Here is a 16,929-nt window from a genome sequence, read left to right as displayed (position 1 = left end):
TCTTCCATGGGGCATGTATCCATTCCTGCTCCCCCTCATTTAGCAACGAGTTTGAATTGCGGAACTGGATGGGAGAAGGGCGAGAGACAATCGGTCTGTCTGTTGCTCCCTCCCACGCTCAGGAACGAGGGTTAGAAGTCGATGTAAGGAGACACGAAAAGGTCTCGGCCCCAGTCTCCTACTGCACTCCCCTCCCCCAGCTTCCGGGCCCCAACGGCCCCTGCCTCCTCCGTCCGGCTCCCGGGTAAACACCGGCTCCGGAGAGGTCGTAGAACAGAGACCGGATCAGCCGGTTTCCCCGCCCCGCCTCCCAGGGCGCCCCTCCCCCAGCACCCCTCGTGCGCTTCCGCTCGGCCCGCGTGCCCCCTCCCCCCGCCAGCGCAGCGTGGGCCTGGCTCCCGGACCCCGGGGTCGGTTCAGCTGCTGGGATTAGCCGAGCGCAGGGACTAATCCTGGATGAGCCTCCTTGTAAACCCGGATCGACCGCGAGTACGGCGGGGGTCGCGGGGGCCCCTTCTTCCATTCCCATACGCGGGGCTTCGCAGCGCCTGGACGCACCCGCGGTCCCCTCGCTACTACGGAGACAAGTGGTTGGATCTGCTGTGCGGGCGGGGATGGAGGGGTAAGGGGGGTCAGGGTGAAGATCAGGTCTGGATCAGTCACGCCCTGGCGTTGGGGTGGAAGGTGGGCAGCTGGAAAGGATGGGCAAAGGCCCCTCTGGAAGCCTCTGAATCCGCAAGGCGTTGGTTCAGCGCCTCAGCTCGTGTGCAACCCTGTGCCCCGCACCAGTCCTCCAGTCACAGAATCCCCAGCCCTCCCTCTACCAGTGGCCAGGGTGACCGCCCCTAACCTTGAAGCCTCATCTCCTAATCCCAGGAGGCACTGAGTCAGCAGGAGGGCCCCACCTCATCTCCACCCCTGACTTGGCCAGACCAGTGGCGGGAGTGGGGGGTGGGGGGTGGTTAGGAGCTCCTTTTGTTGAGGCCAAACCCTGGAAAAGATGTAAGGGGTCAAGGAACTTGGGCACTAAAGTAGTGTCCCTCATTGGTTCATTCATTCTACAAATATTTCCTGAGCCCCTCCCTCGTGCCTGCCCAGCACAGGTACTGGGACACTCTTAAGAATGACACACAGTCTCTTTGGGAGAGGCAGACAGGTAAACAATAACCACATCATGTGTTCAGCCCTGCCCTGAGCCATAAATTCAGGCTGGAGAACCAAAGAAGGCATCTCCTCCAGCACTGTCCAGTAGGCTTCCTGGAAAAGGTGGTGCCAGAGCTTAGTTTTAAAAGGCAGATGGGGGAAGAGCCCACTGAGGAAGGGGTCAGCATCCCAGGCTGACGGAGCAAAGCCCTGGAGGAGCAGAAAGGGAAGGTGAGGTAGTTCAGGAGGGCAAGAGAAGTTGGAGAGGGAGGCAAGGACCACAGCTAGAAGGGCCTGCTGGTCAACCTAAGTGGGGGGCAAGAGGGAGCCACTGAGGGATTCTAAGCCTCTGAAAGAAAAGGTCAGATAATACCTTCCTTACAGATTCTAACTGTCCCCCTCCCTTCTCTGCCCAGGAGATGCCTGGGTAGGGAGTGGAGGCACACACCCACAAGATAGACAGGAAGAGGAATCAGAGGAATCAGGTGCAGTGTAGGTGAGGAAATTCAGTCCCCATGTCTGTCTTTCCATCACACCTGGAGTCAGAGAGACTTACATTAGAAATCTGTCTGTACTACTGCCCAGTGGTATGAGCTTGGGCAGGTGACTGAGCCTTGGTTTCTTCATCTGTAAAATGGGGATAATAATGCTTACCATCCTGGAGGATTACTGTGGCGCTTCAAGGAAATCATGTGTCCACTCTTTAATTTAACATGTATTTAACACCTGCTATGGGGTAGCCTCTCTTCCAGCTGCTGGCATTACAGCACTGAATTAGACAGGCATGGATGGTCCCTACTGTCTCTTAGAACTTACATTCCAGTGGAGAAGACAGACAATAAACAAACAAACAAATGAGATAATTATAGATTGTGTTAAAGAGCTGTGAAGGAAACAAACAGTGGGACATGAAGGAGGATAACTGGACGTAGGGGAGAGGAAGGGGCTGCCTTACTCAGTGTGGCCCAGGAAGCTTGTCTAAGGGAACCTGAAGATTTAGAACTCGGAACAGAGTATTCCAGGTACAGAAAATTGCAGCTGCCAACCTCCTGAGATGGGAGACCCTAAAGAGATTAGCCTGATTCCTCTAAGACGCTAAGCTTTCTGAGGGCAGGAACCTAGGTCTCTCATTCCTCCTGACCTTGATAAATATCGGGTGAATTAAATAGAACTGGAAGGGGATTTCAGGCTTGCTAGGCCAACGTCCCCACCCCCACCCCCTGGAGTGTGTTGGGGGAAGGTACTGGCCTCTTACCAGCCTGCCCATCTGCACCACTTAATCTTCACTCCAGCTGTTCTATACAGGAAAGGTCTCTGCCCACTCTGGGTTCCTTTCCTGGGGTTTCCAGTCCTCTCCTTGGACAGGGAGGGCAGGGGGGGGGCCCTCCAGAATCTGCCGATCAAGACCCTGGATTGAACATAAATTGGTGTCTGACCAGCAGGGGCCTTGTGGTTGAGGGTCACTGGGGCCCTCTGGAGTCTCCCCATCTGCTGAGGTCTCCCTTCAGGCAGACCTTGAGGAAAGCTTCCTCGCACACAGCTACGTTTCACTCACAGCCACCCGTGCTGCAGAGCGCACACAGCTCCTCTCACACGCTCACCATCCAGCTGCACGTTGTGTCTCCATGGCAACCAGTAGGCCTGGTCCATGGATGTTAGAAATAAGTGCCAGAGGAAGAGGAAAGAGAGAGAGAGAAGCAACATCAGAAATAAAGACACTCAGAAAGATAGCCTCCCAAGGAGACCCCCTCTCTTTCCTTGCACCCCCTGCCAGGAAGACTTGAATAGGCTCAGGGCCCAAGGATGGAGGGGCTCACGGTAGGCAAGAAGCAGTGGGCTGAGGGCTGTCTGGACACAGGTAATGGGGGCCCAGGGGGGCAGTGAGGGAGGAGCATGACCATGGGAAGTTGAGTGAGTCTGGAGTCATTGGCTAAGAATACTGGATTTTGGGGTAAAAGGCAGATGAGGGGGGTGGGTAGGGATGGGAGACTTGGGGGAGCTACTTTCCTTTCTTCTCGGCCTAATTGGCTGTTCAGGCTGAAACCACCTCTTAGTCACTTAGTCTAATTAGAATTGTTCCAGAGAAGACATTGGGGGAGGGGAAGGAGAGGAAGGGGGAAGGATGGGTGGAGAGGGAGCTAGGTGGGGGTGGGGAGGGGGAGTTCCTTCTGTCACCTTCCATCCATTCTGTCACCATCCAGTGGATGGGCTGAGCTGTAACAGTCAGGGCTGTGGGTCACTCTGATACCCCCACCCAGCTGTCATTCGCTCCCCCTCACAGGCACCTGTTTTCTGCTCAGTGTCTCGGTGCCTCTGTTTCAGTCTAGCTCTCTCTCACTCTCTCTCCTGCTCTCCATCTCTGTCTCCTCGCCTTCCTTTCCTCCCTCCTCAGCGTCTCCCAATCTCTGGCCAACAATGTTTGCGTACATTGTTGTAGGCCATTGTAGGCTGAGCCACTTTGGAGTGGAGGAGAGGCAGGGGGAGGGGATTATATTGAGAGCAGCCTCATCTTTGGGGAGTAAGAGGGACCGGGGCAGACACTGCCCTGGCATGGATCCCCCTACACACACACAGACACACACAGACACACACACACACACACACACACACCCACACACCCCTCTCTATTCCCACTTCTCACCCCTAACCAAGCCTCTTCACCTCTCTGGAGTGTGTGGAGCAGAACTGTGTGGATTGCCTTGGGCAAGTAACTTAACCTCTCTGAACATCAGTTTCTCTAGTTATGAGATGGGGATAATAAATCCTAAATTTGTAGTGTGGATTTAAGAGGATAATGCATGTGAACTGCTTAGTGTAGTAGCTTGTAAGCACTCAATGAAGGCAGCTTTTATCATCCGTCCTCGGCGCCTTTCCTTTCCGCAGGGGTCTGCAGGAACCAGGACCCGTGCGTCTTCCTCTTCTTGTTCGGCTACCCCATTCTTGTGGCCCCCAAATTACCTCTCAGTTCTGAGACTCGCTACTGTTGCCTCATCCCAAGTCTCCTCTCGAAGGGTGGGTGTCCCTGTCAGGGTTGGGGGGAGTACGGAGTGGGAGGTTATGCTTGGATCCTGCCCCTGGCCTGGGGTGGTGGGGGGAGCGGTCAGGACATACCCTCCTCCAGTCTGGGGACTGGTTTTCCCTCCTCTGCAAGCCTCAAAGAGGAGGAAAGGGGACAGCCATAAATGATGTAGGGAAAGCGCACTTGCTGAGAGGGACAAGAAGGGATGAGCAGCGTCCAGAAACCTGAATATTTCATGGGGCTGCAGCGTGGGGAAGAACAGAGTCCCCAAGCTGTGTTCGTGAATGTGCTTTGGACTCCACGTGGCTTGGAGCTGTGCCACGTGCTCGGTGCCCTCTGTACCCACAGAAGACTGCCCACAGCAGACCCTTTCCTGGCCATGAGCCCTCCAAAACCCCTCAGCCTGGTGCACATCTTATTTCTTACCGTTGTCGTAGTGTGTTCAGGTTGGAGGCTGTATTTTGACATGGTCACGTTTTTCTTGGCTGTCTGCTGGGTTTCCCTCTCTAGATGCCCCAGGACTGGTGATGCTTTTGCCTCTCATCTCAGCATTATCGGGAGAGCCACAGAGTTGGAAAAAGCTGGTGGGTTGGGGGCACGGGTGGGGTAGCAGGGAGGAGGTCTCCCTGATTTTATGTCTCTGTCTGTCATGGTTGACTGCAAAGCAAGGTATCTATCAGAGCAGGTGGGGAATGGGCGGAGAGCAGCAGGGTCTGGTAGCTTCCATGTCTACTGCTTACAGATGAGCTGGGGGACGGCCTCTGCCAAATCTCTGCCTCCAGGTTTCCTGACCCATATCTGAGTGGGGGATTAGAAGGTGCCCTTGTGATCTCTGTCACAAGCCTCCCTTTATCCTTTTCCTTGACCTTAGCCAATCTATCATTATTTCATTTATTTGTTTACTTGTTCAATTTCTGTCTCTTCCCACTAGAATAAAAGCTTGCAAGAGGCAAGAATCTTATTTAACTTATTTACCAGTCCTCAAAAATTTTCGCTGAATGAATGAATGAATGGGAATAGATCTGCTTGGGGATTCTGCAGCCAGACCAAGAGAAGGGAAGCAGAGGGAGGGCGGCCACAGGTGAGCAGGGATGTAGGTGGGATGGGCTGTAGTGGATACAGGGACGGAGTTGTGGAAATTGGGGGGAGTGGGTGGGATGAGGATGAGAGGATGATTGGGGAAGAGGGGGATGTGAGGAGGGAGCTGGGATGGGGGTAGATGGCATGAGGCATGCGCTTTGGGGGAAGGCATCCAGACCTCCAGAGGGACTAGAGGCAGGGGCTTTGGGCAGAAGGAGCTCAAGCTTAAAATAGAAAGTCAAGGACAGGGTCTATCCTCGGCAAGGCTATGCTTAGAATTTGGGTTTGGGGCCAGAGTGGGTAAAACACAGAGATCCACCAGAAACAGCTGAGCTATGGGGGTTTCCCAGGGCTTGCTGGTGCCATTAGTGTCCTCCCAACTCACCCACACCCCCAAATCTGGGTCAGATGCCCAGCCTGAGTTCCCCTCCCTTTGCCCTTCTAAGCCCATAAACAGGAAATGCCCCAGGCTGGGCTGGCCAGTGCCGCCTTCAGAGAAAGAGCCAGGGATCTTCCTAGGGTGGAAGGGAGGTGCACAAAGCCAGCAGGGGGTCCTGACTGATTACTTGAGCTTCAGAAGCCTCCATCCGCCCAAATCAAAGGTGACAGCAATATTAACTCGTTAGCACTAAGCCCCCAGAGGAAGCTGGGCTTGAAGGAGGAATCCTTTCCCAGGGCTCTTCCTTGTCTCTGGATCCTCTCCTGGGCCCAGGGCAAGGGACAGGGGTGGTAGCCTGGGGTGGGGATGGGGAGACTCCCATCAGACAGATGGTGTCTCCCCCAGAATTGGTCAGAGTGGCTGTGGAGGGGGAAGCAGAGGAGGTTGGTGGTGTGCACCTGCAGTGGTTGTCATGGCAACCTGACTTGCATCCCAAGAGGGTGGCCTCTCCCCCAAAGCCCTGTGAATCCTGGAACATAGGAGTGGAGACACACACACACATACTCTCTCTCTCTCTCTGGGCTTTGCAGAACTCTACCTGCCTCATTCTCCCCAAGACAGCCCTGTTAGCTTCCTCTTCCCCTGGGTGAGGCTGAGACCAGGGATAGGGCCATGAGAAGAGGATGTTGGTTGGGGGCCAGGGAGGGGGAGGCCCTCCACAAGGTGAGGGCTGCTTGCCAAGTGTGTTGTTGTGGGGAATGTGTGCAGTGTGCCTGGAGTGGTGTCCCAGTATGTGTAGAGGACAAAAGTCTACTCAACTCGCCCACTCCCAGTCCTGCAGTCAGACCACACAGGAGAGGGATTGCGGAGGGAGATGGTTACTAACAAGGACAATAGCAATCACAGTTAATCTTAATTGAGAGCTTATTAAATCCCAGCTCTGTGATTGTGGGGAGCATTTTACAGGCAGTGTCTCATTTGATCCTCACAACAACTGTACATGGTAGGAATTATTAGCCCCATTTACAGATGTGAAAACCGAGATTCTAAGACGTGAAGTAACTTTTTCCAGGTCCAGGAGCTGGAAAGAGACAGAGCAAGATTCTGCAGGAGGGGAGGAGGCAGAGGACCCAGTTACCAGCCCCTAAGGCCACTTGTCCTGTCCCCAGGCCCCCTGGGAAACTCCTGCCCATGTGCCCCACTGCTCCTCTGCAGGGCTGGTCTGTCCCCTGCCAAAAGTCAGGGCCTGGGAACTTCCGATCGTGGTGCCTGCCTGGGCTGGGCTGGGCTGGGCAGCCGAGGGCACCTGTGAGGGTGTGGGGACACTGAGCAGCGGGCATCGTGATTGGCACGAGCCAGGGGAGCGGCTGGCAGCCCTGCTCCTGGTAAACATGAGGAGAGGTTACTTCACAAGGAAACAGTAATTAACTTTAATTAGCACCTTGCATCTCGGAATATTATTAACATCTCAATTTCTCTAATCAAGGCAGCAGGAGAGGGGCGGCATCTGCCTCGCCGACTCCTTCCTGGCCATGCTCCCTGGCTTGGCATGGTTCCCGTCCGGCCCCCACCCCCTGGATGACACCCAGGAGCATCTCCTAGAGGTGGTTGCCAAGGGGAGCCGGGGAGTGAGGGGAGCCTGGACTGACAGGGCAGAGAGAGGAGGTCTGGGTCGTGGACGCAGGAGCCCAGCAGCAGGGCAGGACAGCGGGCCAGGTTCTTTGTGTGGCCCCTTCTCTTTCCAAGTAGACTATGAACACCAAAGGGGCTGAGCTGTGGCCCCCAATCAGAGAACAACATGGCTGCCTCGCTGTCCCCTCTTTCTGGCTCCTTCTCTTCTTCCCTTCTTCTCCTCTCTCCTCTCTCTCCCTTCTCCTCCACACCCTAATTTTCCATTTCAACACAGATTTATGAAGCATCCCTTCCAGGCCAGGGGCTGGCTTCCGCCACTGGGGATGCAGCAATGGACACCAGATAAATCCTGCCCTGGGGAGTTTAGAATCCCATGGAGGAGATAAGGCTTAGGTATAAAAAACTCTAATTGGGCTCTGTCCTGATAGGCATCATAACAGACGGAGGTGCAGAAAGAAGGCTGTGGGGGTTCCAGGAGGGAGGCAGGAATAGGAGGGGCAGGGGCCCTAATGGCAGGGCTCCCAGACAGAGTCCATCTAGGGCGCCACCATGAAGGCAGGGGGATCCTGAAGCAGCCGGAGCACTGGGTGCCGTTCAGTCCTCTTCAGAAGGCCACCAGGGAGGGGAGGCCCTGAGGGCACAGGAGGTGACTCTTTCTTCATTATAGCCACCCTCAGTGACTGTCAGCCTTGCTGCGTGTGTGATATGAATAACTGACTGTCTTCCTTGGTCTAATTAGAGCAGCCAGCTTGCACAATTTGTTATTTATTTGGCAGTGTGCTGGGGCGGTCTCCCCAGTCCATCCAATTGGTATGTATTGAGCACCTGCTATGTCTCAAGGCCCAGGTCTGCCCTGGAGGAGGCTCTGAGTGCTGGGGGGCTGGAGGGGTCACCATCGAGCTGCCTACAGGCCTGACATCTCAACAAAACAATGGCAGTGTCCGTCCACAGGGGGTTCCCCATGAGGAAGGAGCTAGTTTCACAGTGGCCTCCTCAGCACCCCTCCCCGTGGCTGTACTTGGGCCCACAGTGTCTCCGCACATCCCCTTCCACCTCTTTTCTAACAGAGGACTGCATCAGAAGGCTGAGGGTCAACTGCCAGTCTTGTTAAACATTAACCCGGAGGGTAGGTTCAATGTTCAATGGAGACCCTACCTCACATTGCCAGGTGCAGAATGGGACCAGTTTCATCTGACCACCCTCTTGAGGGCCCCGGAGCAGGGGTGGGCGTGCGTTTTGCCTTTGCTATCACTCTCATTGCCAGCTGTGATCATCTTTGGGTGGGGCCTACAGCATCTCATTTAATTCTCAGGGGACCCCAGAGAAGCAGGAGTTGTCATGCCCATTTAGTAGCTGAGGAAACGGGACAAAGAGGTGAAGTCACACTGGTAAGAAAGTGAAAGCGGAGCAGGACAGAACCGCGGTGGCAGACTCAGGGTCACTTTCCTCACCTTGGCCTCCCTACTTCTTGCGAGCCTGGCCTCTGCCAGGAGCTGAGGTGCTGGGGGAAGGCCCGAGCAAGGCCCCCCCTGCCCACAAGGACAAAGAGAGAGCGGCCCCCGGCCTTTATAGCAAACCCGAGCTCTCCCTCTCTCCCTCTCTCCCTCCTCCGACTCCTCCCCGGCTCCCCAGAGCCAGGGGCTTCGCCTCTATAATTGTAGAGTAGCCTGAGCAGGGCGGGGAAGAATCTGACGTTTCCAAAGGCGTTTTTGATGTTGGTGATTATGGCGATGATGAGGCTGTCCATCTCCTACCAAGACTAGGGCCTTTCTTTGTTTCTCTCTCAATCAGGGTTGGGGGGTGTCTCGCTCGCTCGCTCTGCCGTGAGGACCGGTGTTGTCAGGGGACCAGCACTTGTTCCTCTTTAGGGGAGGAAGGGGACGGGGACAGACCAGCCGAAGTGACACCTGGAGAATCAGCCCACCCTTCACCTTCCCAGAACCCGGCTCGCTCTGGGGCGCGCTGACGTGGTCATTAGCATAATATTTGCATAAGGAACAATTGAGGAGATTGGAGCCGTGCCACAAAGGAAACACCTGCAAGGAACTGTGAATGAAAGCCTCTCCCGCCCCCGTCTCTATCTCCCTCCCACCCCCACCCCAGCAACCCAGCACGCCTAACGATGACGGTGGCAATCAGAGATCGCAGTTCTCATTCCCAGAGTGCCTGCTAAATGCTAGGCACTGGAATGCGTCTTCAAGCCACCCAAGGAGGCACATTTTATTATTCCGTAATACCCTTCACGGAGGAGGAAGTTGAGGCTCAGCTGTCCGAAGTCATCTAGATTAGGTAGTGAGTTAGAGCTGAGTTTGGAATAACCAAACTCAACCACTCATGGCGGGTTGGCGTACTCTGGGCTCACCCCAGGAGCCAAAATCCAGTCTTGGTGAGTCCAGGGGGCCCCGGGAGAATTGGAACAAGGGCTCCAACAGACACCTTCACACAGACACACTCACTCACTCACACACACATACACACACACGCGCGCGCGCGCGCACAGCCGCGCTGCCCTGCCCCCACCTGCGTTTCTGGAGGCAGAGGAGCTAGGCTGACTCGGCCCATAACCAGGTTAGCCAAGATCCAATTAGCTAGTCAGCGCAGGCAGAGCTGGGGGCAGGCAGAGCTGGGGGCAGGCAGGGCGCGCAGGAGAGCGGGACGGATGGGTCCGGTAATATGCAGAGACAGCCAGAGACAGCGGCTCCACGCTAACCTGATAAGCAGCTCCCAACATCGATGAGGCCCAGCCTGGCAGGCGGAGTGGCCTCAATCCCAGGAGGCTGGTGGGGGTGTGGGGACAACCTCTGACCCCCACCCCCCCCCTCCCCCGGCCCCTGGCCCCTGGCTGCCACACAGCCCTTTGCAGCGCCTCCTTCTCTGGCTTCCCCTCAGCAGCACTCACTCCTGCTCTGCCTCCTCTAAGAGCGGCGACAGGGAGGGCAGCTTCTGCAGGATACATATTCATCCAAATGAGGCTAGGAATGTCTGCATCAGGCAAGAAGGGTATGGGTGAGACCACCACTTCCTCCAGGTGGTGGCGGGGGAGGGGCGGTGAAAATAACAGGAGTCACTGTTTGTGGAGTTTGCCACTCACCAGGCACTGCGCAGACCATTCAGACCGCTTATGTGTACTCTCTCCTTTACACCCACAACAGCCCTTTGCTGTGGGTACCATTAGAATCCCCATTTTGCAGATAAGAAAATTGAGGCTTAGAGAGGTTAAGAAACTTGACCAAAGTCACACGACTATCAAGACTCCTCAGACTCTAAACCACCACACTTTATACTACCCCAATGCGTCTAGGATTAACAATAATGTAACTGATAGTAATACTTCTTGTTTTTTGTATATAATCCTTTTGCTTTAGAACTGACAAAGGCTGTTTGGATGTATCCTGACAAGTCCACAAGGTAGATGTTTTATTTCTAATCCTTACTTGGCAGAGAAAAGAAACTGAGGCTTGGAGGGGTGACGTGGCTTGCCAAGAACCTCGCAGACAATAACAGAATTTGAACCCAGGCCAGGTCCTCCTTACTCCTAGTCTAGTGCTCTTGAGGAGATAATGGAAAGAGAAAAAGATACCCCATCCCTAAGTCAAGGGTGGGTGGTTCATCTGTTTACTTACTGGTCACAAGCTTGTTGGAAGGGTCTTGCAAGGCATGGTGCTGGGCACGCTTATTCCGGGATGGAGGAAGCAAACGTTTTCCTGCCTCCGTGGAGCAGGTGGAGAGGAAAGCCCTGAAGTTCAGTGTCTGGGGACGTGGGGCTGCGTTGGTCAGAGGAATCCAGGGAATGAAGGGCCAAGAGAAGGGTCTGCCCCTTCCAGCACCAGATTATCTCTGGTCTGATTTCCTCCTGTTTTTCAGAGGCTGCATCTGAACCCCAGAGAGTCAAGTAACTCCCCAAGGTCACACAGAGACAGGCATGCAAAGCAGGGCTCCCTACTCTCAGGGGATTTCACCCCCAGCCCAGCGCCTCCCAGTCATTGCAGGATGGGGACTTCCTATTCTTAGGCGCTCTAAATTCTGTCCGATATCCCTTCACGCCCACCAGGGAAGGACTAGGTGCTGTGCCAACCATCCCCAGGGGGATGCGCCCCCATTTCCCCTCTCTCTGTGCTCTGGGAGAAGAGAATCAGTTGAATTCTTGCTGCTTCAGGCCAGCTGGGGCTTTGGGGTTGGGATGGGTGTGGTGAGCAGATTAAGCAGGACCGCATGAGGAAGGCTCACAGCTGTGTGGGATGCAGCATTTGGGCCATGCCCACGAGAACATGTGTCCACATCTGTGTTACTCTCTGCTCTCCCTGATACCAGCACCAAAAGGGTTAAGATGTCCCCTGCCCCGGGGACTGAGGAGTTGTCTGTGCTGGAAGCTGCTCTCCCAGTCCCAAGGCCTCAGGGAGTGGGGAGGGGAACGGCTTGCTCAGTCTCGTTCCCAGGCTCCTCAGCCTCTCTGGGGATCCAGCTACATGCCGGAGAGGTGACCCTTGACCCTTCCCCCTCCACCCGCCTGCCTGCCCGCCCTCCCCAGCCCAACCAAACCAAGCAAAGACTCTGATCCCTGCTCAGGGTGCTGGCAGAGAGGGATCCCCTACTTCCTCACCTCATGTTTCCCACCATCTCAGTTATTCCACTTAGTGCCTCACTCCACTCTCATTCCAGAGTCACCATAGTCAGACCCCTGAGTTTCTTCCCCTGCCCCAGCTCTGGGCCCCCAGGCCTTTCCTCCCAGCTCCCGCATTTGTAATTTTCTAAAAATAAAAGCCTGTATTTCAAGGAGGCAACTCCGGAAATATACAGTCCAGCCCAGGCATCCGTCGGGTGGGGACGAGGAAGGACCTGTGTACAGAGAAATACCCAGACGCAGCAGCCCCCACCCTCCCAGGTAAACACAGGAAGGCAGTCTGCTCCTGAGGGGAAAGCAGGCAGGAGTGGAGGATGGGCACAGGAAGGCTCTTGAGCTAAGGTCCCTAACAGAGGGCCTGGGGTCTCCTCATGGCCTCCCCTACTATTACTCCCCTCCTACTTTTTCAGCAATTGCTTGGAGAAGTGGTGGGCGGCCTTCCCCCGTGGCCAGCCCTGCACATCTGGAGTCAGGACCGAAATCCAGGGAAATTCCAACAGGTTTGGGCCCTATCTACCCTGCTCTGTCTCCCACGAATGGGCAGGATGGCCACTCTGGGCAACGCTGCTCAGAGATATCTGTTCCCCATCCCTCTGCCTCCTCCTAGACCCTGGACACATCATCTAAGATCCTCTGGCCTTTCCCCGCTGTGCAATCAGATGGCCATGGGAAAGGGGGGCTCCTCAGTGCCCCGAAGGGACACTCAGCCCCTCTGGCTGACCCAGGCCGCCTCCACAGGGTGGCAGGACTGGGACCGAATCGTACTGGACTTTGACAAGACTCACCCTCACACTCGGCCCTACGAACTCCCTGGCTGTAATTAGTGCAACTACTCAATCCTAGTACGTTTGGGGACCTCGTGAACAGTAGTAATAATTAATTGGAAGAACAATAGCTAACATTTTTGAAGCACTTATTTTGTGGTAGACCTAGGCTCTACATGACACATGCATCATTCTCACTTAATGCTGTCAGGAACCCATTCTTATCACCCCTAACTTCTTGGTGAGGAAGCTGAGGCACAGACTGCTCACAGAGCTGACCCTAGCCCCAGGTCACACTAGTAAATGACATCCGGACGGACGGCCAGTGCACAGGCCTGGCTGACTCCTGCAGAGGGCTTGCTGGCCTCCCCATTTCCTTCAGCAGGAGGCTGGGTGGGGCTGCCAGCCCAGACAGGGCCTGCCCACAGCATGACAGTGCTGGAAACAAAGACTGACTTGAGAAGCTGCCCCTGTCTCCTATCAGCCTCTTAGGGTCTTTTCTTAGCCTGTACCCTGGCCCTGGTGCTATTCCCCTCACGTGGCTTGTGCATCTTAAAAAGAATGAGCCCCTCCTCTTGAGGCCCGAGGGGAGCTGTCCAGCTCTTCCTCTAGGACACACAATCCCCACTCGAAAGTAGTTATTTTGAACTGCAGCCTTTTGGGTTTTGACAAAATGTATCTGTCACATGGGAATTCGATGGTGTGCCTGGACCTGGGAGAATCCCGCCATTAAAGTTGGTAGCATATGTAAACACTTAGGCCAGCACCTGGCATATATACAGTGGGTGAATTAGGGGGGTCCTCATGGGAACCCTTGGATGCATTACCCATGGTGATAACGCTATGATAAAGGATGATCGCCTTACCAGCTACCGGTTATTATCAGTCACAAGCCTGACACCGTGCTGAGCACTTTACAGACATTTAATATTTTTAACGACCTATAAGTTAGATGCTACTCATCCTCATCTCACAGATGAGAAAACTGAGGCCGAAGTCTCACTCACAAAGTAAGTGAATGAGCTGGGACTTGAACCCAGTCCTGTAGGTAAGTGACTTTCTTGCAGTCACTCTGCTCCTGGCTGAGCGGCCCTGGTGCATGTCCCACACGTACGCACGCCCCTCGGGTAAAGGTTCCTGAAATTCCAAAAGTGCTTCCAAAGCAGTTCTGATGGGATAGACATGTCCTACAACTCAGGTCAGCCTTTGCTTTAACCCTCTAGTTGGCTGCTGGCCAGCACTCACCTTCCTGTACCAAACTCTTCTGATCAATAACTAGTGGTTTTATGCTCATAAAGCCCCCACTGATATACCATCTCATTATCGTAATTCTTGATAGCTCCTCCCCACCAAAGGATCCCCCCTCCCTTTTCACGTTTGTCAGCTGGGCTACAAATGTATATGTTCCCTTTGTCCTTTGCTTTTAGGCCTTACCTGATCCTCCCTCCTACTGTGACCGTGGATGTCCAGGATAAATTCCATTCAAACTTCCCTTCCCCATTCCTACCAGTATGGCCTTGAGACATGAATTGAAGTCTAGCCTCCCCATCTGCCTTCTCTGTTACCTCTTTCTTAATATTTTTCTGGTCATGTCACTTCTGCTCCTCCTCTGACTGTCTCTGGTGTCTCTATTACTGTCTCCCTCCCCCAAGCCAATTCCACAGAATCGTCCAACATGTCTAAGTGTGACTACCTGGAAAAATGTAACTTTCAAGGAGACTGAGGTTGAATGACAGTGAACAGAACCTTGGAGACCCAGACATTATCTAGGGCTTACCTGGACTCAGCAGCAGGAACTTAGAAAGAAGGCAAGACGGAAGAGAGAGAAGGATGAGCTGATCAAAAGAATGAGCTGGAAGGAGAAATGGGAAATGGGGAAAATGTTATTGATTCAACCAGGCCAAAAGAATCCTTGACTGTCAGTGTTGGAAGGGCCCTTAGAGATCAACCAGTCTGGGAGTGGCAAAGGAGTTTCAAGTCACGAGCTAATGCTGAATGATGAATAGCAGCTGCCAGGAGTGTGTCCTGAGAAGAGTGCCTTTATTGATTAGCAATGTCTGCCATGGGCACTGGATTAGAAATGGTGGCATGTGTGTCAGAATTTACATCCCTGATCTAGTTTCAGCCTCTTCATTCTGGAGCAACTGAGAAGCCCAGAGGGGAAGAGACTTATCCAAGGTTTACACAGTGAATTGGAGGCAGATCTCAGCCCTTGCTGTCTCCTAAAACCCAGGTGAAAGTTGTACATCTCCTAGACAAAGATAAGGGACCCAGGGAAAGTGGGTCCTCAGTATGGGATAACCAGTAAGGAAACAGCCAACTTGAAGCTGTGGAGAAGCCTGTGGATGCACTGCAGACTGAACACTGGGTGAGTGCTCAGTTCTCACTGGAGGATCAGTTGACCGGATGTGCCCAGCACCCTGGTTGTGCCTCCTCTGATGTCTGGCCTCTTCCACCTCTGTCTACCCAGGAAGGACAAGGAGGCTCCCTGGAGCAGAGACCTTGGCTCTCTCTAGACCAAGAGTAGAGAACCCAGTCAGAGAGAGACAAGAGGAGGACAAAATGGGCTTGGGGCAGGGATGGCACCCCAAGGAGCAAAGGCACTGACTGTGCAACAGTGGAGAGGGTCTGGAGGAGACGGCATCTAGGAGGCGGGCACAGAAGCACCTGTGCACGTCAGTGTGTGGGCCAGAGGGGGAGGAAGAACCTCCAGGTGACGAGGGCTGCAGAGCGGGGATAATGATACCCTGACAAAGCAGTGGGGGCTTGGAGCCCAGCCCGGCCAGGGTGCTGGCACAGCTAAGCCACGACGCACCCCTTCCAGGCTGGGGGCTGTGGGCGGTGGGGAGCAGGGAGGTGGGCCGAGGTGCCCAGCACCAGCACAGCCTCGGAAGTTTGCTGTTGAACTGCTGCCTCCCTCCCTGCCTCTGCCTCTGCCTCCATTGCTTTTCTCTTCTCTTCCTGTCCCAGCCCATCTCTTCCTTTCTCTTTTCTCTCCCCCTGTCCCGCTCTGCACCATAGAATCTCCACAGGGAGCAGAAACAGGGAAGGGAGTGGTGAGCATGGTGGTGATGCAGAAAGATCTGGAAGCTGCTTCCATGCAGGTCACATGCCCAAGGCTATGAAAAGAAGCCAGGCTGTGAGGGTGTCCAAGGGCAGAGAATCAGATCCAGACACTATACCCAGTTTTTCACGAAAGGAAACTAAGACCCAGAGGAAGTGAAGGCCACTCCCAAGTCAGTGTCACACTGATTTGTGTCCCACTCTCCATCTCCTTCTGCTACTGAGCTCTCTCAGATCTTCCCTGAGGAATCATCCCTTCCCTACCTCTGTCCATGTAGTTTAGAAAAGGCTGACTTAACCTGACCTTACCCAAGATCTTAGGGTAGGCATGTGACTAGAGCTGTCCCATCTCTGCCTTCCATCCCTGGGCCATGTGATTTGGTAAAAGTTCTTTTTTTTTTAAGGGAAAATATCAATATTTGTATTTGGAAAATGAACATTTTTCAGATATATCAAAATTGCCTATGTAGAGCCAAAAAGAAGGCTATAAAAAGATTCGGTAAAAGTTGATTAAGTAAGATCAGCACTGGATCTTTTGAGGAATTATTGGAAAAGGAGTGCTTTCTTTCTGTTGGGTTTGTTACACTGGTAGGTTTAAGCCTGGAGCTGCTTAAAACACTTGAGGAGTGGCTACCAGAGAGTAAAGCTAGCACAAAGGAAAGCAGAGGCAAGAGTTGAAGAGAGACAGATGCCAGATGACATCATCTGAGTACCTGGATCCAGCTACACCTGAAGTCTAACCTTAGACTTTTCAGTTATGTGAGCAAAAAAAGCTTAAGCTGGTTTGAGTTGGATTTGCATCCAAGAGACTCTAAGGCAACTTAGAGAAACAGAAGGGGAAAGGACAACCCAGAGAGACAGAGAGAAAGACAACTTCAGGGATGAGGACCAAGTGTGATGGGAAAGCAGGGGTTTGGGGAGGAGGGGAAGGGCTTGTCCATTTGGATCACTGAACTGATATTCAACAGTGAAACAGGAATACCAGAATTTATTAGAGAGAACACACAGCCAGAGATGATTCTCCAGGTAAGTTAATCTGAAGTGGGTGAAAGCTTTTTTACTGCTACATAGACTATCTGTGTAATGACAGAGGTTCACCTGAGCCCCCAGCCTGCACAGGGTATAGGTTGACATCGGTAGGGAGGAGGGCACAGTCAGTTGGAGTTTATCTTGGCAGTCAGCAACGAATGTCCCCACTAACAGCTCTTATGATGCAAGCCTCATTCCA

The 16,929-nt window shown here is 53.8% G+C and overlaps 1 long non-coding RNA gene across 1 annotated transcript in view; it reads right to left on the bottom strand.

Moving 5' to 3' along the window:
- Positions 1 to 11,270, bottom strand: part of LOC141577099 (uncharacterized) — a 59,689-nt gene extending 48,419 nt beyond the window's left edge. The window contains exon 1 of the long non-coding RNA XR_012505671.1: positions 10,877 to 11,270. This is a non-coding gene — a long non-coding RNA (uncharacterized LOC141577099). The remainder of the gene's footprint in view (positions 1 to 10,876) is intronic.
- Between the last annotated feature and the right edge of the window lie 5,659 nt (positions 11,271 to 16,929).

The sequence above is a fragment of the Camelus bactrianus genome, chromosome 3, assembly GCF_048773025.1.
Source record: "Camelus bactrianus isolate YW-2024 breed Bactrian camel chromosome 3, ASM4877302v1, whole genome shotgun sequence".
NCBI classification, from domain to species: domain Eukaryota; kingdom Metazoa; phylum Chordata; class Mammalia; order Artiodactyla; family Camelidae; genus Camelus; species Camelus bactrianus.
The sequence above is the reverse complement of the archived record's forward strand: the minus strand, read 5'-3'. Positions and strand labels throughout refer to the sequence as shown.